The sequence below is a fragment of the Dromaius novaehollandiae genome, chromosome 2 (genome assembly GCF_036370855.1).
Source record: "Dromaius novaehollandiae isolate bDroNov1 chromosome 2, bDroNov1.hap1, whole genome shotgun sequence".
Taxonomy (NCBI): domain Eukaryota; kingdom Metazoa; phylum Chordata; class Aves; order Casuariiformes; family Dromaiidae; genus Dromaius; species Dromaius novaehollandiae.
In genome coordinates, this window is record NC_088099.1 from 170,079,927 (window position 1) to 170,101,627 (window position 21,701).

Here is a 21,701-nt window from a genome sequence, read left to right on the forward strand (position 1 = left end):
CTGGGTCTGTTCCTTACTGGACATGTGCCGCTCACGCAGGAGTCCCCATAGGTCATTGGGGACAGTGGCATTTCCCTGGTTTTCCCTGGTACAAGGCAGGAAGCATTTTCCATCTCTGGTGTGACCAGGCAGGCTTGCCCCCAGGGGCTGGGGCCGTCCCTCTTGGAAATGGGGAGGGCAGGGAGAGTAGGAGGGCGCTGCGGGCTCCTGGTAGTTGTAGCTTTGCTCAAGATTGGGGCCAATTAGGCAGCAGCTATGAGGAGTGGCAGTGCTGGGAGGGCACGGTGCAGAGCTGTCCTGCTGTGCAGCACAAGGGAAAGTCCTCAAGGAAATGTGAACAGCACTGTCTCTGTCCAAGGACCCCAAAACAGCCTGAGAGACCCTGGAACAGCCACCCCACAGCAGTACCGGGGACACCATGTCACTGCCTCCCAAGGGCACTGCGTTCAGCTACCTTTAACTGTGTGGAAAGAGCCTGCAGAGGAAGGAGCCCTGGCCACAGGTACAGAGAATCCCCGGTAGCCTGGAACTATATCTCTTTTCTTTACAAAGATGCCATCTCTTTGATGCCTTGCTGCTGCTTCCATCTTGCTCGGTGCCCAAGTCTACTACATTCAGATCCACCTTTCTTGCTGCCCTCTGCTCTGTCTGAGCTGCTTGCCAGATCAAAAGGCGTGTGCGGCTAAGAATTAGGCCAAGGTGTCTCAACTGCTTGCTATAGGACAACCGGGGGGTGAATCGGCAACAGGACAGGAAAGTACCTGTGGATGAGAAACAGCTGCTTTAGAGATCTAAGACGCAGGGGCAACTGAGAGGAGTGAAAGGAGCAGGGGAAAATGGTGATGAGGAAGGTGTGCTGTTAGAGGCAGTACAGTGCAGAAGAGAGGGAAAGCTTGCTCCTATGATGAAATAAAAACTGACCTTAAGAGAGATTTGCTTTTTGCTCTTCAGGTTATGAGTACGCGTGACTTCCTGAGAACTGTTCTGAGCATGCAGTGTTGCAGGTCACGACTGCCTGGGCAGCGATCCCCAACTTGTCTGCCGAGACTACGCAACAGCTCACAGCTGCCTGTGCAATGAAAGCAAAGGCCAACTTCTCAGAGGGAAGAAGCAGGCTCCACACAGGAAGATTATGGCAGGTGAGCTAATGCCCCAGAACCTTCAGTTTTCCTCCGCGTCCCCCCCAGGACTCACCCATTTGCTCCCTAGTTCCCTCAGGACCAATCCATTTGCTTTTAGGTATGCTCCAAGGCACTCCATTTGTTCTCTTGTCCCTTCAAAATTCTTTGCTTCTTTCTAGTTCCTGCAAGGTTATTCTGACATTTGGTGTCTGTAGGCCCTCTGGTAGCATCAAGACTCCTATGTTTGTCCTCTTGTCCTATTAAGTCCCCCCTCTTTTCCCTCTAGTCTCCTCAAAACCTCTCCGTTTGCCATTGGTGCGTCTCGGCGCCTTTGCTTTTCCCTCTAGTCCTCTCAGGATGCCTCTCTTTGCCCTCTGAGCCCCTTAGGGTCCATCTCCTAGCCCTTTAGCCCCATCAGAACCCCTCTGAGTGCCACACGCTGCCCTCAGGACGCCTTGGTTTGCCTTGGGGGTACCCCAGAACCCTATGCATTCATTGCGCCCTTTCAGTATGCCCTACAGCCCTTCTTTTCCATTGGCTGCACTGTAGAGTCCTCTCTATGCCCTATCGCTATGACCATTCCATGTGCCCTCTATCCCATCAGATCCCCTTTCCTTCCGCTCCCCTTTCCTTCCAGTCCCCTTAAGGCTCCTCTGTCTTCCTTGGTTGTGCCTCACATACCTCTATGCGTCCCCTAGTCTGCTCAAAATCCATCCCCTCCTGTCCCCTCAGAGCACCTCCTGAGGTCTTCCTTGTTAGCCAGTTCTCCTATTTTGGCTGTTTAGGCCCCTTAGGACCCCTCTGCTCTGCTGAGCATGCCTCCTGGGGTGCTGGTATGGCCCCAGAGCTGTTCTCTGGACCCCAGGCCTCCTAGAGAACAGCTGGTCTCCTCAGAAACCTTTCATATTTCGTCCTGGTTCCCCACAGTTGGGTTTTTGGCCACCTAGTCCCCTTAAAACTCCTCGCCTGCTCAGAACACCCCTACTGGGGTGCTTGCTGTGACCTGGAGCTGTCTTCGGGCCCCCCAGGCGCCTTAGACAGCCTCTAGTCTCCTCGCAACCCCTCCAGATTTCTCCCTTCTTCCCCAGAGGCATTTCTTGACAGTGTAGACCCCTTAGCACCCCTCTAGTGCGCTATGGACCCCTCTTTTCCACAGAATTGGGCCCCCCAGCTCTCTTTGGTCCCCCCAGACCCCTTAGACATCCTCTAGTCTCTTCGCACCCCCTCCAGATTTCTCCCTTCTTCCCCAGAGGTATTTCTGGACCATGTAGATGTCTTAGCACCCCTCTAGTGTGCTCTGGATTCCTCTTTTCCACAGAGTGGGGCCCCCCACCCCTCCTGTGGCCCCCCAGGCCCCTTAGACACCCTCTAGTCTCCTCGCAACCCCTCCAGATTTCTCCCTTCTTCCCCAGAGGCATTTCTGGACCATGTAGACACCTTAGGGGTCCAGAGCGCACTAGAGGGGTGCTAAGGTGTCTACATGGTCAAGAAATGTCTCTGGGAAAGAAGGGAGCAATCTGGAGGCCTTCTGAGGAGACTAGAGGGTGTCTAAGTGGTCTAGGGGGCCATAAGAGAGCTGGGGGCCCAATTCTGTGGAAAAGAGGTGTCCAGAGCACACTAGAGGGGGTGCTAAGGTGTCTACATGGTCCAGAAATGCCTCTGGGGAAGAAGGGAGAAATCTGGAGGGGTTGCGAAGAGACTAGAGGGTGTCTAAGGGGTCTGGGGGCCCAGAAGAGTGCTGGGGGGCCAAATTCTGTGGAACAGAGGGGTCCAGAGTGCGCTAGAGGGGTGCTCTTTTCCACAGAGTCCAGATCCCAGCTCTCTTCTGGTCCCCAGGCCCCTTAGACACCCTCTAGTCTCCTCGCAACCCCTCCAGATTTCTCCCTTCTTCCCCGGAGGCATTTTTTGACTGTGTAGACGCCATAGAACCCCTCTAGTGCGCTCTGGACCCCTCTTTTCCACAGAATGCAGCCCCCCAGCTATCTTCTGGCCCCCCAGGCCCCTTAGACCCCCTCTAGTCTCCTCGCAACCCCTGCAGATTTTTCCCTTCTTCCCCAGAGGCATTTCTTGACCGTGTCAACACCTTAGCACCCCTCTACTGCGCTCTGGACCCCTAAGGTGTTGACGTGGTCAAGAAATGCCTATGGGAAAGAAGGAAGCAATGTGGAGGGCTTCTGCGGAGACTACAGGGTGTCTTGGGGGTCTGGGGACCAAATGAGAGGTGGGGTCCCCACTTTGTGGAAAAGAGCACCCCTCTAGTGCCCTCTTGATCCTTCTGTTCAACGGAATAGGACCCCTAGCTCTCTTTTGGCCCCCCAGACCCCTTAGACACCCTCTACTCTCCTTGCAACTCCTCCAGATTTCTCCCTTCTTCCCCAGAAGCATTTATGGACAGTGTAGACGCCTTAGCACCCCTCTAGTGTGCTCTGGACCCCCCTTTTCCACATAATTGGGCCCACCAGATATCTTTCGGATCTCCAGACGCTTTAGACAGCCTCTAGTCTCCTTGCAACCCCTCCAGATTTCTCCCTTCTTCCCCAGAAGCATTTCTAGCCCATGTAGACACCTTAGCACTCCTCTAGTGTGCTCTGGAACCGTCTTTTCCACAGAATTGGGTCCCGCAGCTCTCTTCTGGCCTCCCAGGCCCCTTAGACTCCTTTTAATCTCTTCGCAACCCCCTTCAGATTTCTCCCTTCTTTCCCAGAGGCATTTCTTGACTATGTAGACACCTTAGCACTCCTCTAGTGTGCTCTGGACCCCTCTTTTCCACAGAATTGGGCCCCCTAGATATCTTAGGGGTCTCCACACCCCTTAGACACTGTCTAGTCTCCTCGCAACCCCTCCAGATTTCTCCCTTCTTCCCCAGAGCCATTTCTTGACAGTGTGGACCACTTAGCACCCCACTAGTGCACTCTGGACCCCTCTTTTCCACAGAATGGGGCCCCCCAGCTCTCTTGTGGGCCTCTAACCCCGTTAAACCCGCTCTAGTCCTCTCATAACCCCTCCAGATTTCTCCCTTCTTCCCCAGAGGCATTTCTTGACAAAGTAAACCACGTACCACCCCTCTAGTGCACTCTGGACCCCTCTTTTCCACAGGATTGTGCCCCCCAGATACCTTTAGGACCTCCAGGCCCCTTAGACACCCTCTAGTGTCCTCGCAACCCCTGCAGATTTCTCCCTTCTTCCCCAGAAGCATTTCTTGACAGTATAGACGCCTTTGGACCCCTCTTTTCCACAGAATGGGGCCCCCCGAGCTGTCTTCTGCCCCCCCAGACCAGTTAGATATCCTCTCGTCTGCTCGCAACCCCTCCAGATTTCTCCCTTCTTCCCCAGAGGCATTTATGGACAGTGTAGACCCCTTAGGACCCCTCTAGTGCGCTCTGGACCCCTCTTTTCCACAGAATTGGGTCCCCCAGCACTCTTCTGGCCCGCAGGCCACTTAGACACCCTCTAGTCTCCTCGCAACTCCTCCAGATTTCTTCTTTCTTCCCTAGAGGCATTATATGACAGTGTATACACTTTAGCACCCCTCTAGTGCGCTCTGGACCCTTTTTTTTCACAGAATTGGGCCCCCCAGATATATTTGATATCTTCAGGCCCCTTAGACACCCTCTAGTCTCCTCGCAACCCCTCCAGATTTCTCCCTTCTTCCCCAGAGCCGTTTCGTGACAGTGTAGACCCCTTAGCATCCCTCTAGTGTGCTCTGGACCCCTCTTTTCCACAGAATTGGGCCCCACAGATATCTTTGGGACCTCCAGACCCCTTAGACACTCTCCAGTCTCCTCGCAACCCCTCCAGATTTCTCCCTTCTTCTCCAGAGCCATTTCTAGTCCATGTAGAAACGTAAGCACTCCTCTAGTGTGCTCTGGACCACTTTTTTCCACAGAACGGGGCCCACCAGCCCTCTTCTGCTCCCCCAGACCCCTTAGACCCCCTCTAGTCTCCTCGCAACCCCTCCAGATTTCTCCCTTCTTCCCCAGAGGCATTTCTGGACCATGTAGACCCCTTAGCACCCCTCTAGTGCACTCTGGACCCCTCTTTTCCACAGAATGGGCCCCCCAGCTCTCTTCTGGCTCCCCAGGCCGCTTAGCCACCCTCTAGTCTTCTCGCAACCCCTCCAGATTTCTCCCTTCTTCCCCAGAGGCATTTATGGACAGTGTAGACCCCTTAGCACCTCTCTAGTGCGCTCTGGACCCCTCTTTTCCACAGAATTGGGTCCCCCAGTACTCTTCTGGCCCGCAGGCCACTTAGACACCCTCTAGTCTCTTCGCAACCCCTCCAGATTTCTTCTTTCTTCCCTAGAGGCATTATTTGACAGTGTATACAGCTTAGCACCCCTCTAGTGTGCTCTGGACCCTTTTTTTCCACAGAATTGGGCCCCCCAGATATATTTGGAATCTTCAGGCCCCTTAGACACCCTCTAGTCTCCCCGCAATCCCTTCAGATTTTTCCCTTCTTCCCCAGAGGCATTTCTTGAGCGTGTAGACGCCTTAGCACCCCTCTAGTGCACTCTGGACCCCTCTTTTCCACAGAATGGGGCCCCCCGAGCTCTCTTCTGGCCCCCCAGACCAGTTAGACATCCTCTCGTCTGCTCGCAACCCCTCCATATTTCTCCCTTCTTCCCCAGAGGCATTTATGGACAGTGTAGACCCCTTAGCACCCCTCTAGTGCGCTCTGGACCCCTCTTTTCCACAGAATTGGGTCCCCCAGCACTCTTCTGGCCCGCAGGCCACTTAGACACCCTCTAGTCTCCTCGCAACTCCTCCAGATTTCTTCTTTCTTCCCTAGAGGCATTATATGACAGTGTATACACTTTAGCACCCCTCTAGTGCGCTCTGGACCCTTTTTTTTCACAGAATTGGGCCACCCAGATATATTTGGAATCTCCAGGCCCCTTAGACACCCTCTAGTCTCCTCGCAACCCCTTCAGATTTTTCTGTTCTTCCCCAGAGGCATTTCTTGACAGTGTAGACGCCTTAGCACCCCTCTAGTGCACTCTGGACCTCTCTTTTCCACAGAATTGGCCCCTCAGTTCTCTTGTGGCCCTCAGGCCCCTTTGACATCCTCTAGTCTCCTTGCAACCCCTCCAGATTTCTCCCTTCTTCCCCAGAGCCATTTATGGACCATGTAGACGCCTTAGCACCCCTCTAGTGCGCTCTGGATCCCTCTTTTCCACAGAATGGGGCCCCCCAGCTCTCTTTTGGCCCCCTAGGCCCTTTAGACAGCCTCTAGTCTCCTCGCAACCCCACCAGATTTCTCCCTTCTTCCCCAGAGGCATTTCTGGACCATGTAGACCCCCGTAGCCCCCCTCTAGTGTACTGTGGAGTTGCTTCTGTATTTGCTTTCAGCATTCCTCATTGTCCCTTGTGGTTCTTGTGCCAGGGCCTGTGTGCCTGGAGTGGGGAGATAGAGTTTCCATGGGGGTGGGGGGAGCCTGCAGGCACCATCCTGTCAGCTGCACTGAGTCCTGTGACATGCCTTATGACCCCTCTGGTGTGCCCTAAGCCCCTTTGTTTGTATTTTGCTTTGCCCCAGAGCCCTGCATTTGCCCTCTGATGCCCTCCGGAGCCCTCAATTCACATTTTGGGTTGCCCCCAAGGGCTCTGTGTGTCTTTTGTTGGGCCCTGTGGTTGTTTTGCAGCACACTGCAAAGTTCTCTGTTTAGCTTTCTCTCCTGTCCCAGAGTTTTCTGGGTGCTTCTTGGTGGTGCCCCCAGAGTCACTCTGTTTGCTCTGTCATTGCCTTTTTCTACTTCTGTTGTACCCAGAGCTCTCCATTTGTTCTCTTGTCCTCTGCATACTCCCCTTTCCCCTCTCTATACCCCAGGCCTCTCCCTTCAGCTTTCAGGAAGCTGCTCTCAGGAGTGGGGGTGCCTCTGCTGCCCTGGCAGCCCCAGTTGTCCCTGATGGGGCTGATGGCCATTCCCTCTCCCCAGTTCCTGATGGGCTGCAGCTGCAGGCCCTGGGGCTGGGATGAATGCCAGGTGGAGCTGGGTGGCAGGACAGGCCCCAGGTGGGGCTCCATGGCTGGGGCAGGTGGGACAAGCCCCAGGTGGGGCTGATGGCAAGGGCGGGCACACGCCTGGGCTGGGGCTGCATTTGGGGGAAGCTCATGCTGGGGCTGGTTCTGGACGATGGAGCTGCTGCTGAGCACTGCTGCCTGGGACCGGCACGTGGCTGCCCTGCGGAGGAGGTGAGCGGGGCTGGGGGGGTGCGCGCTCCGGGCTGCAGGTCCCTCATGTGCCGGGGGTCCTGGTGGGTGGGAGTGTCCCGGGCAGCGCAGCACAACTGGGGTGCACTGGGGCCAGGGGAAACTGCACCGGGGCTAGGGAGGGTGGTGTGCTGGGGCAGTGGGGGCTGAGGATGTGGTGGGGAAGAGCAGTGCTCCGGGGCCATGGAGGTGGAGGGAGGGAGGAAGGGGGTGTGCCGAGGCTGTGGTGGTATGGGGGGGGTAAGGGGGTGCATTGGGGTTCGGGTGGGGAGGAAGGAGGTGCGGTGGGTCTGCAGTGGTGCTGGGGGGGAAGAAGGGGGGTGCGCCAGGATGGGGCAGGGGGGAAGGCAGGCGGTCCGCTGGGGCTGTGGTGCGGTTTATTGCGCAGTCGGAGGAGCACGGGGAGGGGGGGGGGTGTCTCCTATGTCCGCTGGGGACCGCGTTGGGGAGGGGGAGGAGGGATCCCAGGGGAAGCGCAGGGAGGGTCGTGGGGGGAGGCAGGGGCAGTGTTGGAGTTGACCTGTAGCCGGCCGCGGCGGTGTCGGGGGAGCCCCGGGCCGGTGCTGGGGATCGCGGGGTCGCGCTCGGGGCTCTGCGGTGGATTCCGGGGAGACAGGGAGGAAAAGGGAACGGGGGCGGGACGGAAAGGAACGGAATCTCCACAGGGTTAAACTTCACCTAGCGCTACGGGGGGAGGGGGGGGGGGTCCGGGGGGCGCCGCTGGCATGCCGGGAGCGGTAGTCTTCCGGCACCGGGCTTCCGGGAGGCCTTTTTTTGTTTGAACGGCATGCCGGGAGATGTAGTCTTCCCGCATTGGGCTGCTCGGACAGCATGCTGTGCCTCTCGAGGCGGCCGGAGGGGCAGTCCTTTGCCAGCGGGGTTCTCACCAGCCGGCCACGTTATGCTCTGTGGCAGGCCAGGAGCTGCAGTTCCAGGTGCCGGTGCCTTCTCAGCCCTGCAGCAGTGGCCCGCTGGGTCTGTTCCTTACTGGACATGTGCCGCTCACGCAGGAGTCCCCATAGGTCATTGGGGACAGTGGCATTTCCCTGGTTTTCCCTGGTACAAGGCAGGAAGCATTTTCCATCTCTGGTGTGACCAGGCAGGCTTGCCCCCAGGGGCTGGGGCCGTCCCTCTTGGAAATGGGGAGGGCAGGGAGAGTAGGAGGGCGCTGCGGGCTCCTGGTAGTTGTAGCTTTGCTCAAGATTGGGGCCAATTAGGCAGCAGCTATGAGGAGTGGCAGTGCTGGGAGGGCACGGTGCAGAGCTGTCCTGCTGTGCAGCACAAGGGAAAGTCCTCAAGGAAATGTGAACAGCACTGTCTCTGTCCAAGGACCCCAAAACAGCCTGAGAGACCCTGGAACAGCCACCCCACAGCAGTACCGGGGACACCATGTCACTGCCTCCCAAGGGCACTGCGTTCAGCTACCTTTAACTGTGTGGAAAGAGCCTGCAGAGGAAGGAGCCCTGGCCACAGGTACAGAGAATCCCCGGTAGCCTGGAACTATATCTCTTTTCTTTACAAAGATGCCATCTCTTTGATGCCTTGCTGCTGCTTCCATCTTGCTCGGTGCCCAAGTCTACTACATTCAGATCCACCTTTCTTGCTGCCCTCTGCTCTGTCTGAGCTGCTTGCCAGATCAAAAGGCGTGTGCGGCTAAGAATTAGGCCAAGGTGTCTCAACTGCTTGCTATAGGACAACCGGGGGGTGAATCGGCAACAGGACAGGAAAGTACCTGTGGATGAGAAACAGCTGCTTTAGAGATCTAAGACGCAGGGGCAACTGAGAGGAGTGAAAGGAGCAGGGGAAAATGGTGATGAGGAAGGTGTGCTGTTAGAGGCAGTACAGTGCAGAAGAGAGGGAAAGCTTGCTCCTATGATGAAATAAAAACTGACCTTAAGAGAGATTTGCTTTTTGCTCTTCAGGTTATGAGTACGCGTGACTTCCTGAGAACTGTTCTGAGCATGCAGTGTTGCAGGTCACGACTGCCTGGGCAGCGATCCCCAACTTGTCTGCCGAGACTACGCAACAGCTCACAGCTGCCTGTGCAATGAAAGCAAAGGCCAACTTCTCAGAGGGAAGAAGCAGGCTCCACACAGGAAGATTATGGCAGGTGAGCTAATGCCCCAGAACCTTCAGTTTTCCTCCGCGTCCCCCCCAGGACTCACCCATTTGCTCCCTAGTTCCCTCAGGACCAATCCATTTGCTTTTAGGTATGCTCCAAGGCACTCCATTTGTTCTCTTGTCCCTTCAAAATTCTTTGCTTCTTTCTAGTTCCTGCAAGGTTATTCTGACATTTGGTGTCTGTAGGCCCTCTGGTAGCATCAAGACTCCTATGTTTGTCCTCTTGTCCTATTAAGTCCCCCCTCTTTTCCCTCTAGTCTCCTCAAAACCTCTCCGTTTGCCATTGGTGCGTCTCGGCGCCTTTGCTTTTCCCTCTAGTCCTCTCAGGATGCCTCTCTTTGCCCTCTGAGCCCCTTAGGGTCCATCTCCTAGCCCTTTAGCCCCATCAGAACCCCTCTGAGTGCCACACGCTGCCCTCAGGACGCCTTGGTTTGCCTTGGGGGTACCCCAGAACCCTATGCATTCATTGCGCCCTTTCAGTATGCCCTACAGCCCTTCTTTTCCATTGGCTGCACTGTAGAGTCCTCTCTATGCCCTATCGCTATGACCATTCCATGTGCCCTCTATCCCATCAGATCCCCTTTCCTTCCGCTCCCCTTTCCTTCCAGTCCCCTTAAGGCTCCTCTGTCTTCCTTGGTTGTGCCTCACATACCTCTATGCGTCCCCTAGTCTGCTCAAAATCCATCCCCTCCTGTCCCCTCAGAGCACCTCCTGAGGTCTTCCTTGTTAGCCAGTTCTCCTATTTTGGCTGTTTAGGCCCCTTAGGACCCCTCTGCTCTGCTGAGCATGCCTCCTGGGGTGCTGGTATGGCCCCAGAGCTGTTCTCTGGACCCCAGGCCTCCTAGAGAACAGCTGGTCTCCTCAGAAACCTTTCATATTTCATCCTGGTTCCCCACAGTTGGGTTTTTGGCCACCTAGTCCCCTTAAAACTCCTCGCCTGCTCAGAACACCCCTACTGGGGTGCTTGCTGTGACCTGGAGCTGTCTTCGGGCCCCCCAGGCGCCTTAGACAGCCTCTAGTCTCCTCGCAACCCCTGCAGTTTTTTCCCTTCTTCCCCAGAGGCATTTCTTGACCGTGTCAACACCTTAGCACCCCTCTACTGCGCTCTGGACCCCTAAGGTGTTGACGTGGTCAAGAAATGCCTATGGGAAAGAAGGAAGCAATGTGGAGGGCTTCTGCGGAGACTACAGGGTGTCTTGGGGGTCTGGGGACCAAATGAGAGGTGGGGTCCCCACTTTGTGGAAAAGAGCACCCCTCTAGTGCCCTCTTGATCCCTCTGTTCAACGGAATAGGACCCCTAGCTCTCTTTTGGCCCCCCAGACCCCTTAGACACCCTCTACTCTCCTTGCAACTCCTCCAGATTTCTCCCTTCTTCCCCTGAAGCATTTATGGACAGTGTAGACGCCTTAGCACCCCTCTAGTGTGCTCTGGACCCCCCTTTTCCACATAATTGGGCCCACCAGATATCTTTCGGATCTCCAGACGCTTTAGACAGCCTCTAGTCTCCTTGCAACCCCTCCAGATTTCTCCCTTCTTCCCCAGAAGCATTTCTAGCCCATGTAGACACCTTAGCACTCCTCTAGTGTGCTCTGGAACCGTCTTTTCCACAGAATTGGGTCCCGCAGCTCTCTTCTGGCCTCCCAGGCCCCTTAGACTCCTTTTAATCTCTTCGCAACCCCCTTCAGATTTCTCCCTTCTTTCCCAGAGGCATTTCTTGACTATGTAGACACCTTAGCACTCCTCTAGTGCGCTCTGGACCCCTCTTTTCCACAGAATTGGGCCCCCTAGATATCTTAGGGGTCTCCACACCCCTTAGACACTGTCTAGTCTCCTCGCAACCCCTCCAGATTTCTCCCTTCTTCCCCAGAGCCATTTCTTGACAGTGTGGACCACTTAGCACCCCACTAGTGCACTCTGGACCCCTCTTTTCCACAGAATGGGGCCCCCCAGCTCTCTTGTGGGCCTCTAACCCCGTTAAACCCGCTCTAGTCTTCTCATAACCCCTCCAGATTTCTCCCTTCTTCCCCAGAGGCATTTCTTGACAAAGTAAACCACGTACCACCCCTCTAGTGCACTCTGGACCCCTCTTTTCCACAGGATTGTGCCCCCCAGATATCTTTAGGACCTCCAGGCCCCTTAGACACCCTCTAGTCTCCTCGCAACCCCTGCAGATTTCTCCCTTCTTCCCCAGAAGCATTTCTTGACAGTATAGACGCCTTTGGACCCCTCTTTTCCACAGAATGGGGCCCCCCGAGCTGTCTTCTGCCCCCCCAGACCAATTAGACACCCTCTAGTCTCCTCGCAACTCCTCCAGATTTCTTCTTTCTTCCCTAGAGGCATTATATGACAGTGTATACACTTTAGCACCCCTCTAGTGCGCTCTGGACTCTTTTTCTTCACAGAATTGGGCCCCCCAGATATATTTGATATCTTCAGGCCCCTTAGACACTCTCTAGTCTCCTCGCAACCCCTCCAGATTTCTCCCTTCTTCCCCAGAGCCGTTTCGTGACAGTGTAGACCCCTTAGCATCCCTCTAGTGTGCTCTGGACCCCTCTTTTCCACAGAATTGGGCCCCACAGATATCTTTGGGACCTCCAGACCCCTTACACACTCTCCAGTCTCCTCGCAACCCCTCCAGATTTCTCCCTTCTTCTCCAGAGCCATTTCTAGTCCATGTAGAAACGTAAGCACTCCTCTAGTGTGCTCTGGACCACTTTTTTCCACAGAACGGGGCCCACCAGCCCTCTTCTGCTCCCCCAGACCCCTTAGACCCCCTCTAGTCTCCTTGCAACCCCTCCAGATTTCTCCCTTCTTCCCCAGAGGCATTTCTTGACCATGTAGACCCCTTAGCACCCCTCTAGTGCACTCTGGACCCCTCTTTTCCACAGAATGGGTCCCCCTGCCAGCTCTCCTTTGGCCCCCCAGACGCCTTAGACCCCCTCTAGTCTCCTCGCAACCCCTCCAGATTTCTCCCTTCTTCCCCAGAGGCATTTCTTGACCGTGTCGACGCCTTAGCACCCCTCTACTGCGCTCTGGACCCCTAAGGTGTTGACGTGGTCAAGAAATGCCTATGGGGAAGAAGGAAGCAATCTGGAGGGCTTCTGTGGAGACTACAGGGTGTCTTGGGGGTCTGGGGACCAAATGAGAGGTGGGGTCCCCACTTTGTGGAAAAGAGCACCCCTCTAGTGCCCTCTTGATCCCTCTGTTCAACGGAATAGGACCCCTAGCTCTCTTTTGGCCCCCCAGACCCCTTAGACACCCTCTAGTCTCCTTGCCACACCTCCAGATTTCTCCCTTCTTCCCCAGAAGCATTTATGGACAATGTAGACGCCTTAGCACCCCTCTAGTGCGCTCTGGACCCCCCTTTTCCACATAATTGGGCCCACCACATATCTTTCGGATCTCCAGACGCTTTAGACAGCCTCTAGTCTCCTTGCAACCCCTCCAGATTTCTCCCTTCTTCCCCAGAGGCATTTCTTGACCATGTAGACCCCTTAGCACCCCTCTAGTGCACTCTGGACCCCTCTTTTCCACAGAATTGGGCGCCCCAGATATCTTTGGAACCTCCAGACCCCTTAGACACCCTCTAGTCTCCTCGCAATTCCTCCAGATTTCTCCCTTCTACCCCAGTGGCATTTCTTCACAGCGTAGACACCTTAGCACCCCTCTAGTGCACTCTGGACCCCTCTTTTCCAAAGAATGGGGCCCCCGAGCTCTCCTCTGGGCCCCCAGACCCCTTAGACATCCTCTAGTCTCTTTGCAACCCCACCAGATTTCTCCCTTCGCCCCAGAGGCATATCTGGACCATGTAGGCACCTTAGCACCCCTCTAGTGTGCTTTGGACCCCTCTTTTCCACAGAACTGGGCCCTGCAGCTCTCTTCTGGCCCCCCAGACCCCTTAGACACCATCTAGTCTCCTCGCAACCCCCTCCAGATTTCTCCCTTCTTCCCCAGAGGCATTTTTTGACAGTGTAGATGCCTTAGCACCCCTCTAGTGCACTCTGGACCCCTCTTTTCCACAGAATTGGGCCCCCCAGATATCTTTGGGACCTCCAGACCCCTTAGCCACCCTCTAGTCTCCTCGCAACCCCTGCAGATTTCTCCCTTCTTCCCCAGAAGCATTTCTTGACTATGTAGATACCTTAGCACCCTTCTAGTGCACTCTGGACCCCTCTTTTCCACAGAATTGAGCCCCCTAGATATCTCTGGGATCTCCAGACCCCTTAGACACCCTCTAGTCTCCTCGCAACCCCTCCAGATTGCTCCCTTCTCCCCCAGAGGCATTTCTTGACAGTGTAGATGCCTTAGCACCCCTCTAGTGCACTCTGGACCCCTCTTTTCCACAGAATTGGCCCCCCAGCTCTCTTGTAGCCCCCAGGACCCTTAGACACTCTCTAGTCTCCTCGCAACCCCTCCAGATTTCTCCCTTCTTCCCCAGAGCCATTTCTTGACAGTGTAGACCGCTTAGCACCCCTCTAGTGCACTCTGGACCCCTCTTTTCCACAGAATGGGGGCCCCCAGATATCTTTGGGGCCTCCAGGCCCCTTAGACACCCTCTAGTCTCCTTGCAACCCCTCCAGATTTCTTCTTTCTTCCCTAGGGGCATTATTTGACAGTGTATACAGTTTAGCACCCCTCTAGTGCGCTCTGGACCCCTCTTTTCCACAGAATTGGGCCCCGCAGATATCCTTGGGACCTCCAGGCCCCTTAGACACCCTCTAGTCTCTTTGCCACCCCTCCAGATTTCTCCCTTCTTCCCCAGAGGCATTTCTTGACAGTGTAGATGCCTTAGTACCCCTCTAGTGCGCTCTGGACCCCTCTTTTCTACAGAATTGGGCCACCCAGATATCTTTGGGACCTCCAGACTCCTTCGACCCCCGCCAGTCTCCTCGTAACCCCTCCAGATTTCTCCCTTCTTCCCCAGAGGCATTTCTTGACTGTGTAGACGCCATAGAACCCCTCTAGCGTGCTCTGGACCCCTCTTTTCCACAGAACTGGGCCCCCCAGATATCTTTGGGACCTCCAGACCCCTTAGACCCCCTCTAGTCTCCTCGCAACCCCTCCAGATTTCTCCCTTTTTCCCCAGAGGCATTTCTTGACCATGTAGACCCCTTAGTGCCCCTCTAGTGCACTCTGGACCCCTCTTTTCCAAAGAATGGGGCCCCCGAGCTCTCCTCTGGGCCCCCAGACCCCTTAGACACCCTCTAGTCTCTTTGCAACCCCACCAGATTTCTCCCTTCTTCCCCAGAGGCATTTCTTGACCATGTATGCACCTTAGCACCCCTCTAGTGTGCTTTGGACCCCTCTTTTCCACAGAATGGGCCCCCGCCAGCTCTCTTCTGGCCCCCCAGACCCCTTAGACTCCCTTTAGTCTCTTTGCAACCCCTCCAGATTTCTCCCTTCTTCCCCAGAGGCATTTATGGACAGTGTAGACGCCTTAGCACCCCTCTAGTGCACTCTGGACCCTGTTTTCCACAGAATGGGGCCCCCCAAGCTGTCTTCTGGCCCCCCAGACCAGTTAGACATCCTCTCGTCTGCTCGCAACCCCTCCAGATTTCTCCCTTCTTCCCCAGAGGCATTTTTTGACAGTGTAGACCCCTTAGCACCCCTCTAGTGCACTCTGGACTCCTCTTTTCCACAGAATGGGGCCCCCCGAGCTCTATTCTGGCCCCCCAGACCAGTTAGACATCCTCTCGTCTGCTCGCAACCCCTCCAGATTTCTCCCTTCTTCCCCAGAGGCATTTATGGACAGTGTAGACCCCTTAGCACCCCACTAGTGCGCTCTGGACCCCTCTTTTCCACAGAACTGGGTCCCCCAGCACTCTTCTGGCCCGCAGGCCACTTAGACACCCTCTAGTCTCCTCGCAACTCCTCCAGATATCTTCTTTCTTCCCTAGAGGCATTATATGACAGTGTATACACTTTAGCACCCCTCTAGTGCGCTCTGGACCCTTTTTTTCACAGAATTGGGCACCCCAGATATATTTGGAGTCTCCAGGCACCTTAGACACCCTCTAGTCTCCTCGCAACCCCTTCAGATTTTTTTGTTCTTCCCCAGAGGCATTTCTAGTCCATGTAGACACATAAGCACTCCTCTAGTGTGCTCTGGATCCCTTTTTTCCACATAATGGGGCTCCCCAACTCTCTTCTGGCCCCCCAGACCCCTTAGCCTCTAATCTCCTCACAACCACTCCAGATTTCTCCCTTCTTCCCCAGAGGCATTTCTGGACAGTGTAGACGCCATAGAACCCCGCTAGTGTGCTCTGGACCCCTCTTTTCCACAGAATGCAGCCCCCCAGCTCTCTTTTGGCCCCCCAGGACCCTTAGACACCCTCTAGTCTTCTCGCAACCCCTCCAGATTTCTCCCTTCTTCCCCAGAGGCATTTCTTGACCGTGTCGACACCTTAGTACCCCTCTACTGCGCTCTGGACCCATAAGGTGTTGACGTGGTCAAGAAATGCCTATGGGGAAGAAGGAAGCAATCTGGAGGGCTTCTGTGGAGACTACAGGGTGTCTTGGGGGTCTGGGGACCAAATGAGAGGTGGGGTCCCCACTTTGTGGAAAAGAGCACCCCTCTAGTGCCCTCTTGATCCCTCTGTTCAACGGAATAGGACCCCTAGCTCTCTTTTGGCCCCCCAGGCCCCTTAGACACCCTCTAGTCTCCTTGCCACACCTCCAGATTTCTCCCTTCTTCCCCAGAAGCATTTATGGACAGTGTAGACGCCTTAGCACCCCTCTAGTGCGCTCTGGACCCCCCTTTTCCACATAATTGGGCCCACCAGATATCTTTCGGATCTCCAGACGCTTTAGACACCCTCTAGTCTCCTCGCAACCCCTCCAGATTTCTCCCTTCTTCCCCAGAGACATTTCTTGACAGTGTAGACCCCTTAGCACCGTTCTAGTGTACTCTGGACCCCTCTTTTCTACAGAATTGGGCCCCCAAGATATCTTTGGGACCTCGAGACCCCTTAGACACCCTCTAGTCTCCTCGCAACCCCTCCAGATTGCTCCCTTCTTGCCTAGAGCCATTTCTTGATAGTGTAGACCCCTTAGCATACCTCCAGTGCGCTCTGGACCCCTTTTTTCTACGCAGTGGGCCCCCCAGCTGTTTGCTGGCCCGCCAGGCCCCTTAGACATCCTCTAGTCTGCTCGCAACCCCTCCAGATTACTCCCTTCTTCCCCAGAAACATTTTTTGACGGTGTAGACACCTTAGCACCCCTCTAGTATGCTCTGGACCCCTCTTTTCCACAGAATTGGGTCCCCCAGCTCTCTTTCGGGGCCCCAGGCCCCATAGACCCCCTCTAGTCTCCAGGCCACATGTCCAGATTTCTCCCTTCTTCCCCAGAGGCATTTCTGGACAGTGTAGACATCTTGGCATCCCTCTAGTGCACTCTGGAGCCCTCTTTTCCACAGAATGGGCCCCCCAGCTCTCTTCTGGCTCCCCAGGCCGCTTAGACGCCCTCTAGTCTCCTCGCAACCCCTCCAGATTTCTCCCTTCTTCCCCAGAGGCATTTTTGGACAGTGTAGACATCTTGGCACCCCTCTAGTGCACTCTGGACCCCTCTTTTCCACAGAATTGGGCCACCCAGATGTCTTTGGGACCTCCAGATCCCTTAGACACCCTCTACTGTGTTCACAACTCCTCCAGATTTCTCCCTTCTTCCCCAGAGACATTGCTTGACCATGTAGATCCATTAGCACCACTCTAGTGCACTCTGGACGCCTCTTTTCCACAGAATGGGGCCCCCCGAGCTCTATTCTGGCCCCCCAGACCAGTTATACATCCTCTAGTCTTCTCGCAACCCCTCCAGATTTCTCCCTTCTTCCCCAGAGGCATTTATGGACAGTGTAGACCCCTTAGCACCTCTCTAGTGCGCTCTGGACCCCTCTTTTCCACAGAATTGGGTCCCCCAGTACTCTTCTGGCCCGCAGGCCACTTAGACACCCTCTAGTCTCCTCGCAACCCCTCCAGATTTCTTCTTTCTTCCCTAGAGGCATTATTTGACAGTGTATACAGCTTAGCACCCCTCTAGTGTGCTCTGGACCCTTTTTTTCCACAGAATTGGGCCCCCCAGATATATTTGGAATCTTCAGGCCCCTTAGACACCCTCTAGTCTCCCCGCAATCCCTTCAGATTTTTCCCTTCTTCCCCGGAGGCATTTTTTGACTGTGTAGACGCCATAGAACCCCTCTAGTGCGCTCTGGACCCCTCTTTTCAACAGAATGCAGCCCCCCGGCTATCTTCTGGCCCCCCAGGCCCCTTAGACCCCCTCTAGTCTCCTCGCAACCCCTGCAGATTTTTCCCTTCTTCCCCAGAGGCATTTCTTGACCGTGTCAACACCTTAGCACCCCTCTACTGCGCTCTGGACCCCTAAGGTGTTGACGTGGTCAAGAAATGCCTATGGGGAAGAAGGAAGCAATGTGGAGGGCTTCTGCGGAGACTACAGGGTGTCTTGGGGGTCTGGGGACCAAATGAGAGGTGGGGTCCCCACTTTGTGGAAAAGAGCACCCCTCTAGTGCCCTCTTGATCCCTCTGTTCAACGGAATAGGACCCCTAGCTCTCGTTTGGCCCCCCAGGCCCCTTAGACACCCTCTAGTCTCCTTGCCACACCTCCAGATTTCTCCCTTCTTCCCCAGAAGCATTTATGGACAGTGTAGACGCCTTAGCACCCCTCTAGTGCGCTCTGGACCCCCCTTTTCCACATAATTGGGCCCACCAGATATCTTTCGGATCTCCAGACGCTTTAGACACCCTCTAGTCTCCTCGCAACCCCTCCAGATTTCTCCCTTCTTCCCCAGAGGCATTTTTTGACAGTGTAGACCCCTTAGTGCCCCTCTAGTGCACTCTGGACCCCTCTTTTCTACAGAATTGGGCCCCCCAGCTCTCTTCGGGCCCCCCAGACTCCTTAGACCCCCTCTAGTCTCCTCGCAACCCCTCCAGATTGCTCCCTTCTTCCCCAGAGCCATTTCTTGACAGTGTAGACCCTTTAGCACCCCTCTAGTGCGCTCTGGACCCCTCTTTTTCACAGAATTGGGCCCCCCAGATATCCTTGGGATCCCCAGATCCCTTAGACACCCTCTAGTCTCCTCGCAACCCCTCCAGATTTCTCCCTTCTTCCCCAGAGCCATTTCTTGACAGTGTAGACGCCTTAGCACCTCTCTAGTGCGCTCTGGACCCCTCTTTTCCACAGAATGGGGCCCCCCAGATGTCTTCTGGGCCCCCAGACCCCTTAGACACCATCTAGTCTCCTCGCAACCCCTCCAGATTTCTTCCTTCTTCCCCAGAGCCATTTCTTGACAGTGTAGACGCCTTAGCACCCCTCTAGTGCATTCTGGACCCCTCTTTTCCACAGAATGGGGCCCCCCAGCTCTCTTCTGGACCCCCAGACCCCTTAGACACCCTCTAGTCTCCTCGCAACCCCTCCACGTTTCTCCCTTCTTCCCCAGAGCCATTTCTTCACAGTGTAGACGCTTTAGCAACCCTGTAGTGCGCTCTGGACCCCTCTTTTCCACAGAATGGGGCCCCCCCAGCTCTCTTCTGGCCCCCAGACCCCTTAGAAACCCTGTGGTGTGCTCGCAACGTCTCCAGATTTCTTCCTTCTTCCCCAGAGGCATTTCTGGACCATGTAGACACCTTAGCACCCTTCTAGTGCACTCTGGACCCCTCTTTTCCACAGAACAGGGCCCCCCAGATGTCTTCTGGCCCCCCAGGCCCCTTAGACACCCTCTAGTCTCCTCGCAACTCCTCCAGATTTCTCCCTTCTTCCGCAGAGGCATTTCTTGACAGTGTAGACGCCTAAGCACCCCTCTAGTGCGCTCTGGATCCCTCTTTTCCACAGAATTGGCCCCCCAGCTCTCTTCTGCTCCCCCAGACCCCTTAGACTCCCTCTAGTCTCCTCACAATCCCTCCAGATTTATTTTTTCTTCTCCAGAGCCATTTCTGGACCATGTAGACGCCTTCACATCCCTCTAGTGTGCTCTGGACCCTTCTTTTCCACAGAATGGGGCCCCCCAGCTCTGTTGGGGCCCCCCAGGACCCTTAGACACCCTCTAGTCTCCTCGCAACCCCTCCAGATTTCTCCCTTCTTCCCCAGAGGCATTTCTAGACCATGTAGACACCTTAGCACCCCTCTAGTGCACTGTGGACCCCTCTTTTCCACAGAATGGGCCCCTCAGTTCTCTTCTGGCCCCCCGGACTCCTTAGACACCCTCTAGTCTCCTCGCAACCCCTCCAGATTTCTCCCTTCTTCCCCAGAGGCATTTCTGGACCATGTAGACCCCCGTAGCCCCCCTCTAGTGTACTGTGGAGTTCCTTCTGTATTTGCTTTCAGCATTCCTCATTGTCCCTTGTGGTTCTTGTGCCAGGGCCTGTGTGCCTGGAGTGGGGAGATAGAGTTTCCATGGGGGTGGGGGGAGCCTGCAGGCACCATCCTGTCAGCTGCACTGAGTCCTGTGACATGCCTTATGACCCCTCTGGTGTGCCCTAAGCCCCTTTATTTGTATTTTGCTTTGCCCTAGAGCCCTGCATTTGCCCTCTGATGCCCTCCGGAGCCCTCAATTCACATTTTGGGTTGCCCCCAAGGGCTCTGTGTGTCTTTTGTTGGGCCCTGTGGTTGTTTTGCAGCACACTGCAAAGTTCTCTGTTTAGCTTTCTCTCCTGTCCCAGAGTTTTCTGGGTGCTTCTTGGTGGTGCCCCCAGAGTCACTCTGTTTGCTCTGTCATTGCCTTTTTCTACTTTTGTTGTACCCAGAGCTCTCCATTTGTTCTCTTGTCCTCTGCATACTCCCCTTTCCCCTCTCTATACCCCAGGCCTCTCCCTTCAGCTTTCAGGAAGCTGCTCTCAGGAGTGGGGGTGCCTCTGCTGCCCTGGCAGCCCCAGTTGTCCCTGATGGGGCTGATGGCCATTCCCTCTCCCCAGTTCCTGATGGGCTGCAGCTGCAGGCCCTGGGGCTGGGATGAATGCCAGGTGGAGCTGGGTGGCAGGACAGGCCCCAGGTGGGGCTCCATGGCTGGGACAGGTGGGACAAGCCCCAGGTGGGGCTGATGGCAAGGGCGGGCACACGCCTGGGCTGGGGCTGCATTTGGGGGAAGCTCATGCTGGGGCTGGTTCTGGACGATGGAGCTGCTGCTGAGCACTGCTGCCTGGGACCGGCACGCGGCTGCCCTGCGGAGGAGGTGAGCGGGGCTGGGGGGGTGCGCGCTCCGGGCTGCAGGTCCCTCATGTGCCGGGGGTCCTGGTGGGTGGGAGTGTCCCGGGCAGCGCAGCACAACTGGGGTGCACTGGGGCCAGGGGAAACTGCACCGGGGCTAGGGAGGGTGGTGTGCTGGGGCAGTGGGGGCTGAGGATGTGGTGGGGAAGAGCAGTGCACTGGGGCCATGGAGGGAGGAAGGGGGTGTGCCGAGGCTGTGGTGGTATGGGGGGGGTAAGGGGGTGCATTGGGGTTCGGGTGGGGAGGAAGGAGGTGCGGTGGGTCTGCAGTGGTGCTGGGGGGGAAGAAGGGGGGTGCGCCAGGATGGGGCAGGGGGGAAGGCAGGCGGTCCGCTGGGGCTGTGGTGCGGTTTATTGCGCAGTCGGAGGAGCACGGGGAGGGGGGGGGTGTCTCCTATGTCCGCTGGGGACCGCGTTGGGGAGGGGGAGGAGGGATCCCAGGGGAAGCGCAGGGAGGGTCGTGGGGGGAGGCAGGGGCAGTGTTGGAGTTGACCTGTAGCCGGCCGCGGCGGTGTCGGGGGAGCCCCGGGCCGGTGCTGGGGATCGCGGGGTCGCGCTCGGGGCTCTGCGGTGGATTCCGGGGAGACAGGGAGGAAAAGGGAACGGGGGCGGGACGGAAAGGAACGGAATCTCCACAGGGTTAAACTTCACCTAGCGCTACGGGGGGAGGGGGGGGGTCCGGGGGGCGCCGCTGGCATGCCGGGAGCGGTAGTCTTCCGGCACCGGGCTTCTGGGAGGCCTTTTTTTGTTTGAACGGCATGCCGGGAGATGTAGTCTTCCCGCATTGGGCTGCTCGGACAGCATGCTGTGCCTCTCGAGGCGGCCGGAGGGGCAGTCCTTTGCCAGCGGGGTTCTCACCAGCCGGCCACGTTATGCTCTGTGGCAGGCCAGGAGCTGCAGTTCCAGGTGCCGGTGCCTTCTCAGCCCTGCAGCAGTGGCCCGCTGGGTCTGTTCCTTACTGGACATGTGCCGCTCACGCAGGAGTCCCCATAGGTCATTGGGGACAGTGGCATTTCCCTGGTTTTCCCTGGTACAAGGC

The 21,701-nt window shown here is 56.1% G+C and overlaps 2 long non-coding RNA genes across 2 annotated transcripts; both read right to left on the reverse strand.

Annotated features, from left to right (window-relative positions):
- Positions 1–319: 319 nt before the first annotated feature.
- On the reverse strand, positions 320–7,962 carry LOC135327369 (uncharacterized). The gene is made up of 3 exons (XR_010387487.1): positions 7,852–7,962; positions 922–1,069; positions 320–761 (listed from the first exon to the last, which is right to left on the reverse strand). It is a non-coding gene; the product is annotated as an uncharacterized LOC135327369 (long non-coding RNA).
- A 659-nt stretch (positions 7,963–8,621) lies between these two features.
- Positions 8,622–21,266, reverse strand: LOC135327370 (uncharacterized). Its single transcript, XR_010387488.1, has 3 exons — positions 21,156–21,266; positions 9,224–9,371; positions 8,622–9,063 (listed from the first exon to the last, which is right to left on the reverse strand). It is a non-coding gene; the product is annotated as an uncharacterized LOC135327370 (long non-coding RNA).
- Between the last annotated feature and the right edge of the window lie 435 nt (positions 21,267–21,701).